Source organism: Callorhinus ursinus, unplaced genomic scaffold, assembly GCF_003265705.2.
Source record: "Callorhinus ursinus isolate GAN/ISIS: 27379988/994484 unplaced genomic scaffold, GSC_fseal_2.0 scaffold70, whole genome shotgun sequence".
NCBI lineage: Eukaryota > Metazoa > Chordata > Mammalia > Carnivora > Otariidae > Callorhinus > Callorhinus ursinus.
Window position 1 is genome coordinate 1,731,708 of NW_027397132.1, and position 9,016 is coordinate 1,740,723.

The window sequence follows — 9,016 nt, forward strand, 5'->3', positions numbered from 1 at the left end:
AGATATGTGCAACCCCTGTTCATTGAATGAATGGATAAAGAAAATTATACATATATATATTTATATATATATATATGTAAATAATACAACACACACACAATGGAGTATTATTGTTCAGCCATAAAAAAGAATGAAATCTTGCCATTTGCCACAAAATGTATGGACCTTGAGGGCATTATGCTAAGCAAAGTAAGTCAACCAAGACAAAAACGGTATGATCTCACTTACATGTGGAATCTGAAAACAAACAAAACCAAACCAAACCAATGAGCTCATAGATTCAGAGAAAGGGCTGGTCATTGCCAGAGGTGGAGTAGGGGAGTGCGTGAATGGATGAAGGGTTCAAAAGGTACAGACTTTCAGCTCTAAAATAAATAAGTCACGGGGATGGAACATAGAGCATGGCAACTGTAATTAATAGTATTGCATATTTAAAAGTTAATAAGAAAATAAATCTGGGGCGCCTGGGTGGCTCAGTCGTTAAGCGTCTGCTTTCGGCTCAGGTCATGATCCCAGGGTCCTGGGATCGAGCCCCGCATCGGGCTCCCTGCTCAGCGGGAAGCCTGCTTCTCCCTCTCCCACTCCCCCTGCATGTGTTCCTGCTCTCACTGTGTCTCTCTCTGTCAAATAAATAAATAAAAAATCTTAAAAAAAAAGAAAGAAAGAAAATAAATCTTAAAAGTTCTCATCACAAGGGCGCCTGGGTGGCTCAGTTGGTTAAGCGACTGCCTTCGGCCCAGGTCATGATCCTGGAGTCCCGGGATCGAGTCCCACATCGGGCTCCCTGCTCAGCAGGAAGTCTGCTTCTCCCTCTGACCCTTTCCCCTCTCATGCTCTCTCTCTATCTCATTCTCTCTCTCAAATAAATAAATAAAATCTTTAAAAAAAAAAAGTTCTCATCACAAGAAAAAAAATTTTGTAACTACATATGGTGATGGATATTAAGTAGACTTGGGACGATCACTTCACAATGTATACAAATATTGAATTATGTTGTATACTTGAAACTGATACAATTTGGGGGGGTTTGGTTGTTTTTTTTTGAGAGAGAGAGTGCACATGTGGGAGTGAGGGTTGGGTGGAAGAGGGGTAGAGGGAGAGAGAGAGAATTTTAAGCAGGCTCCACACTCAACGCAGAGCCCGACGGGGGGCTCGATCCCACGACCCTGAGATCATGACCTGAGCCAAAATCAAGAGTTGGACGCTTACCCAAATGAGCCACCCAGGCGCCCTGAAACTGATAACAAGGTTATATGTCAATTATACCTCAAAAAAATAATAATAAAAGCAGGATAACAAATTCATACAGACAGAAAGTAGAATGATGGTTTCCAGGAACTGGGGAGTCAGTGTTTCATGGGGACAGAGCTTCAGTTTGGGAAGATGAAAACCTTCTGGAGACAGGCGGTGGTGAACGTACCCAATGCCACTTAACTATACACTTTAAAAATGGTTAACATGATAAATTTTATGTTATGTGTATTTTAACACAGTAAAAGATCAGGATTAAAAAAATACATATATGATACGATCCTAACCATATAAGAAGAAAAAAGTCATATATAAAGTATTACCAACAAAACAGACCAAAATACTCATATTGGTTGCCCTTTGGTAAGAGGTCCGTAGATGACTTTAATTTTCCTGGGTCTGTTTTTCTGTATTTTCTATATATCCAGTTATATGGACATGTATTATAATGTCCAGGAAAAAAACATTCAATTTTTAAATGCAGCCTAATCGGATTAAGGAAAAATTGAAGTTTCCACCCTAGCTTTTCTCCATAGTTAGAGCAGACACACATTAATGAATAAAACACACCCAGCATTACCCTCTGCATTCTTTTCAGAGATGAAAAATTTTACAAAAACACATTTTTTTACAAAAAAATTTTACAAAACAATTTTAAAACCCAACATTTAAGAAACAAATTATTGAAAATAAAGTCTCGGGGTGCCTGGGTGGCTCAGTTGGTTAAGCGACTGCCTTCGGCTCAGGTCATGATCCTGGAGTCCCGGGATCGAGTCCCACATCGGGGTCCCTGCTCGGCAGGGAGTCTGCTTCTCCCTCTGACCCTCTTCCCTCTTGTGCTCTCTATCTCTCATACTCTCTCTCTCTCTCAAATAAATAAATAAAATCTTTTAAAAAGAAAAGAAAAGAAAAGAAAGTCTCTGTGTGTTCATAGTATCTTGATTTGTCATTATGTTTTGGCTGTAGCTCGCTCCTATGCTCTTTTATTCCCATGAACTGAGAAGATACAGCCATGGTGCAGCTAAACTTTTGCCTTTGCTAATAACTTAGTTTATGAATGTTATAAATATAACTGATTTTTAAGAGAGAAAGCACATTCTTGGCAAAAACCAAACATCTCTTAAGATGGGCTTAATTAAAGCAAAATACTCTCTAAATAGAATACCTCACCAGAACTCATGAAAATTTTAGAAGTCAAACTTGACAAAGTGGGTTTAAAAACATGAGAATATTTAAAGCAAAACATTCTTCTTTATAAGTGTCCCAAAATATGTCAAGAGTGCATGAAAAGTGAGGACTGCAGAACAAAGACTCTGTGTTTGAAATTTTAATATGCACATTAAAAAGACCAAGAAATACGACTGTAATCTGAGCAAGATTAGACAAAACCAGGAAGGTGATAAAATAACAGAAGGAAGTGCCTTTCAACATAAGAATTTTAGGCTTTATACCAGAGACTTTAGCTCTAAAATATGACAGTGGCAGGGAGCCATATTCAAAGCAAAACTTCATGGTTCAAAGACAAAAGACATTTTTAAAAGTTATTTCCATTTTCCCACTTTGAAAAGGCCTTTTCATTGCAGTTTACTACAAAACTTTACTACATTTTCCAAAGTAATCTTGGCCACATACTGTGTAAGCAACAAAGAACAAAGTCCTCCTGATCTAAAGTTCCGAAAACAGCTACTACTAGAGGTAGCACCTAATGGAGTCTGGTCTTCCACGATCAGTTAAAACAACCTCTGAAGAGCAATAACCTCTTAAATGTATTTGCCAAGGGGCACCTGGCTGACTCAGTCGGTACAGCGTGCAACCCTTGATCTCAGGGTTGTGAGTTCAAGCCCCACGTTGGGTATGGAGCCTACTTAAAAAATAAGAAAAGATAAGATGTGGGTGCCTGGCTTTTAGTTGAAAGAGCATGCAACTCTTGATCTCAGGGTCATAAGTTTAGCCCCATGCTGGGGGTAGAGAGAAAGGAAGGAAGGAAGGAAGGAAGGAAGGAAGGAAGGAAGGAAGGAAGGAAGGAAATGCCAAAAAGAAAGCACCCCATTACTGACACTTAAAGGATGAAGGGTGAATTTTGAGGAAATGTTGGGTTGGCAATAAGGGCCGTGAATTCCTAGGTCTGCTCACCCAAGCTTCACTCACCCAGCATCCCAGGCCAAGGCCTTGTTCTGGGTTGTAGACTCACCTAAGAACAGCTGCGTGCTTGAAAATCATATAGGACTAAATTATATTTAATTTTCCTATAGGCGATTAAGTTCCTAACTCAAGAATCTATCATTTTTTTACCTTTCTATCTGGAATTCTCAGGGCCTGAAAAGGTTTTTTTTTTTTTTTTTTTTAAGATTTTATTTATTTGACAGAGAGAGACACAGCGAGAGAGGGAACACAAGCAGGGGGAGTGGGAGAGGGAGAAGCAGGCTTCCCCGCGGAGCAGGGAGCCTGATGCGGGACTCAATCCCAGGACCCTGGGATCATGACCTGAGCCGAAGGCAGACGCTTAACAACTGAGCCACCCAGGCGCCCCAGGGCCTGAAAAGGTTTTAAGGTAACTTTTAATGGCTGGGTAGACTCAGAGTACTTATATGTTTCCCAAGCAGAGAACCTACTTTCTGTTTCCAAAAATATCAAATGCTCTGAGCATTATCACATCCTTTATCTTTTTTTTCCCCCAGGTACGGTTGGAGCAGCCTGGAATAAAGTAAGGTAAAATAACTCCTTCTTAGGAGTTGTGTTTCCCTTAATTATGGGTCTTCTAATGTTGTGACTAATCTCTGCAGACTTTCATTATAGATGACTAGAAGTCATTACTTGGGTAAGGACTGGGTGAGGTGACTGGGCCTCGGTTGTGTTTAGAAAAGGAAGGAAGGCTTGGAGGGTTGAGATGAGAGGCAGAAAGACATGCTTGGAATCTGATGCAGGGAAAACATAAGGGCCGCAGCTCAGGTGGTGGAAGTGAAGACGGACAGGGAGAAGCAGCCAGATTCAGATATATTCAGCAGGTCGAACTGGCAAGACAGAATTGTTATCATTGTTCCAGTTACTACGGCTGTGTAACAAACAGCCCCAAGCCTACAGGTATAAAACCCCCATTTTATTACGTTGATGGATTCTGGGGGTGAGGCATGAACACTGAGCACAGCAAGGATGCCTTGACCCTGGGCCATGAGGTCGGGGCTTCACCTGGGAAGACCCAAAGCCTGAGAGGGGTGGGGGGGTACTGGATGGTGGGGGCTAGAATCATGTGGAGGCACCTTCACTCACATATTTGGCAACCGACGCCAGTTTCCAGCTGGGACCTCAGCTGGGGCGGTCAGCTAGAATGCCTGTGTGTGGCCTCCCCCCCACAGCATGTCAGCTGCATGTGCCATCTCTGGCACGACCACACACAGCTCCAAGCACCGGTGTTCAGCGGACAAGGCAGGAGCTGCACAGCCTTTTATGACCTAGCCTTGCAAGGCATGGAGGGACATTCATGTCACATTGGTTACAAGTGAGTCATAAGTTTGCCCGCTTCCAGGGTCAAGGGGATGGGTTTACACTTCTTCTCTTGATGGGGTGACAAGGTTCTAGAAAAGCATGTGGGACAGGAGATACCATCTTTGCCAAATACAATCTGCCCCAATCATCAGCCATCCTGCCCAGGTGCATTAGCCAGTGAATGAAAATCCGACCCAGGTGGTCTGACTCTGAAGCCCATTTTCTCCATCTGTAAGTGATTTCTGGGGGTGGGCTTTGGGCAAGGAGATGTCAAGGGTCGTACGTCGGAGGGTAAGGAGGAGATGAGGGAGAAGCAGGCTTTGGTGGTGGCGGCTTGAGGTGAGGCCAGTGCGGGAACCCTGAGGAGCTGCCAGGACAGAGACACGTGTCTGGAGCAGTGGGGCCCTGAGAGCCAGAATGGGAGCTGGCGAGCTGGGAAGAGGGTGTGCGGGAGGAGAGGGAGGAGGGGCCGAGCTGGGAGGTGCGGACAACACCAGCCTGTTGCCTGACGACCCAACAGGAATGCAGACCACCAGTGCAGAGCCACGAGTCCGACCAAAACATCTGTCATCTGAAAACCTCATGCTAAGTGAAAGAAGCCAGACACAAAAGGCCACATAGTGTAGGATTCCACTTATCTCTGAAATGTCCAGAGTTGGCAAATCCATAGAGATAAAAAGCAGGGTCTGTTGGGGGGGGGGGGGTAGGAAAGGGGAATAGGGGTTCCTTTTCGGGGGATGAAAATGCTCTGGAACTAGACACACTGGTTGCCCAGCATTGTGAATGTACCAAATGCCATGGATGGTAAATTTTATATTGTGTGTATTTTACTACCGAGAAAACCCCTATCATCGTATATCCATAAAAGGGAAAATTGACAAATTGGACCTAATTAAAATTTAAAACATTTGCTCTGCAAAAGACTCTCATAACAGCATGGAAAGACACATCGCAGACAGAGAAGTCATTTGCAGTCCCATCGCCAACAAAGGACTCACATCTAGAATATATAAAGAGCTTGGAAAACATGACAGTGAAACGCAAGGGGGCCACTTCTTTCCAATGGGAGAGAGTAGAGGAGAAATGCCTGTCCGTGGCTTTCCTTAGCAAGAAGTCTGTGTGATTATCTGATGTTTTTGTGTGTCCCAGAGTAGAACCCAGAAAAGCAGACAACCATCCCTGCCTTCAGGGGACACAGTTTTCCATGATGTGAGAGACAGAAAGGCATTATTCACAGCAGCCCAAAAAGTGGAAGAAACCCATGTGTCCATCACGGAAGAATGGATAAACCAAAGGTGGTCCATCCACATAATAGAATATTATTCATCCTTAAAAGCTAAGGGAATTCTGGCATCTGCTACAACATGGATGAACCTTGAAGACATGATGCTGAGCAACATAAGCCAGTCACAAAAAGACAAATACTTGGCAATTCTACCTCTAGGAGGTCCCTGGAGTCCCAGAGACAGGAAGAGACAGGAAGGAGGTAGTGGGTGTGTGGGGCTGGAGAAGGAGGAGGGGAAGGGAATGTCTGATGGGGACAGTCTCAGTTTTGTTTATAGGCTGGAAAGTCCTGGAGATGGATGGTCTTGATGGTAGCATAGTGTAGGTTCTGTGTTTTAGCCATTTCAAAATGGCTAAAATGGTAACTTTTATGTTAGGGATATTTCACCATGGTATAAAACAAAACCAACAAAGGCTGTGGGAAAAGGAATCTTGTGAGCAAGATTACTATTTAATGGGAGGAGCCAGGGCCCCCATTCATACTTCTCTTGTTCTCTATTGATAAGAGGATTTCGTAACTGCTCTGCAGAGATGAAATGGTGTTACAGCAGGGGGAAGAGAGACAATTTGTGCAAAGAAAAATATTTTTTTAAATAATTTATTTATTTATTTGAGAGGGAGAGAATGAGAGAGAGAGCACGAGAGGGAAGAGGGTCAGAGGGAGAAGTAGACTCCCCGCCGAGCAGGGAGCCCCATGCGGGACTCGATCCCGGGACTCCAGGATCATGACCTGACCCGAAGGCAGTCGCTTAACCAACTGAGCCACCCAGGCGCCCCAAAGAAAAATATTTTTAGGTTACTTTTTTTATCAAGTTATTTTATGTTTTTAAGTTTATATCCTTCTGTTACCCAGAATAAAGGAAGATGAGTATTCTAGATATTTAAGAGCTATGCCTTACATTGCTGAAACATTTCCCCAAATTTTTCCATTAGAAATGTGTATAGGGATGCCTGGGTGACTCAGTCGGTTAACTGTCTGCCTTCGGCTCAGGTCATGATCCCAGGGTGCTGGGATCAAGCTCCGAATTGGGCTCCCTGCTCAGCGGGAAGCCTGCTTCTTCTCCCTCTGCCTGCCACTCCCCTTGCTTGTGCTTGCTTTCTCTGTCTCTGATAGATAGATAGGTAGATAAATAGATAAAAGAAATGTGTGTAAACTGGGGTGCCTGGGTGGTTTAGTCAGTTAAGCCTCGGACTCTTGATTTTGGCTCAGGTCTGATCTCAGGGTCATGAGATCGAAACCTGCATCGGGCTCCTCGCTCAGCATGGAGTCTGCTTAAGACACTTTCTCCCTCTCCCTCTGCCCCTCCCCCCTGCACTCTTTCTCCCTCTAAAATAAATAAATAATCTTCCAAAAAAAAAAAAAAGTGTGTAAACTGGGAAATCATACCACTGACCTACCTTGACAAATATGCTATACTTAAAGTACCTAATCTTTTTTTTAATTTTTTTTAATTAAAGAAGGTGACGAGGAGCAAAGAAGGAGGGGTGAAGGAGTGAGTGGTGTGGGCTGGGCTGGGGTATGGGAGAGGAGCTCTCAAAGACAGAGCCCGGGACAAAGGCTCTGGGGCTGCCGTGTGCCGGCTTCTGGAAGGGCGCGGAGGCCGGTGGGGCGGCAGTCAGTGAGACAGGAGAGGAGGAAGAACCGAGCACAGTTGACATAGCGCCTGGAACGCACTGTTGGGACTTGGACTTTTAATCTGGTCATAAGGAGAGGCAGGAACTTTTGTGCAAATCATCAGATCCGTTTCCACAAAACAGCAAAGCCAAGGTCCCAAAGCTCTGTTCTCAGGGCTGATTGTAGCTTGACACCTGGAGTTGTTTTTTTGTCTGAAGCTTAATTTACACCAGGGTGGGGGGCTCCTAAGGAAAAATCTGGGGGAGAGGCTAAGAAGACGTCCTACGTAAAAACGTAAGAGGCCATTGGTCCACATTACTAATTTCTCAGTCAAAAGCAGGAGCTCAGTTAAAATTGACAGCTGCCTTGGCTTCTAGATTCTGAAAAACCATATGCCTCAGGATGATAAACGCCAAACATAAATGAAACATAGAATACCATGGGAACTTTCCTGCCTTTCAAGTTGATGCTTTCATTGCGGTTCTAAAGTCTTGTGTGTATAACTGGACAATTGTGCAGATGTTTGAAAGCATGAGACAGGTCCCTACCAGTCAATGTGTAAAGATGTCCACCATACATTGTAAAGTGAAACAAAAACAAGTTTTAAACAGTTCCCATGCCATTCCATTTGGTTAAAATAAAAAGTATTTATACGAGTATGTCTATAGTGTATGCATAAGAAAAAACCCTCTGATAGTTAATACAGTCAGACCTTTACTAGGATGACAGAGAAAACTTTCATATTCTGTATTATATATTTCTGAAGTGCTGGGATTTTAAAATAATGAGCATGTATTACCTCTGTAATCAGAAAAAGCAATAAAGATATTTTCAATGGAATATCTATAATACATAAATATCTCTCCAAATTCAACAGTGAAAACAATCTACATGATAAAAAAGGGGGGGCACCTGGGTGGCTCAGTCAGTAAAGTCTCTGACTCTTGATTTCAACTCTGGTCATGATCTCCTGGTCCTGGGATTGAGCCCCGATTTGGGCTCCAGGCTCAGTGGGGAGTCTGCTTGAGGATTCTTTCTCCCTCTCCCTCTGCCCCTCCCCCTGCTCTCTCTCTCTCTCTCTCTCGAAAAAAAAAAAAAAATAAAGGAATCTTTAAAAACAAACAAAAAATCTAATTTAAAAATGGACAAAAGGCATGCACAGATATTTCCCCAAAAAGGATATACAGAGAGCAAATAAGTACACAAAAAGATGTTTTTTAACAATTTTTTAAAACATTTTATTTTTAAGAAGGGCGCCTGGGTGGTTCCGTCGGTTAAGCATCTGCCTTCTGCTCAGGTCATGATCTCTGGGTCGTGGGATCAAGCCCCGCATCGGGCTCCCTGCTCAGCGAGGAGTCTGCTTCTCCTTCTGCCCTTCACTCT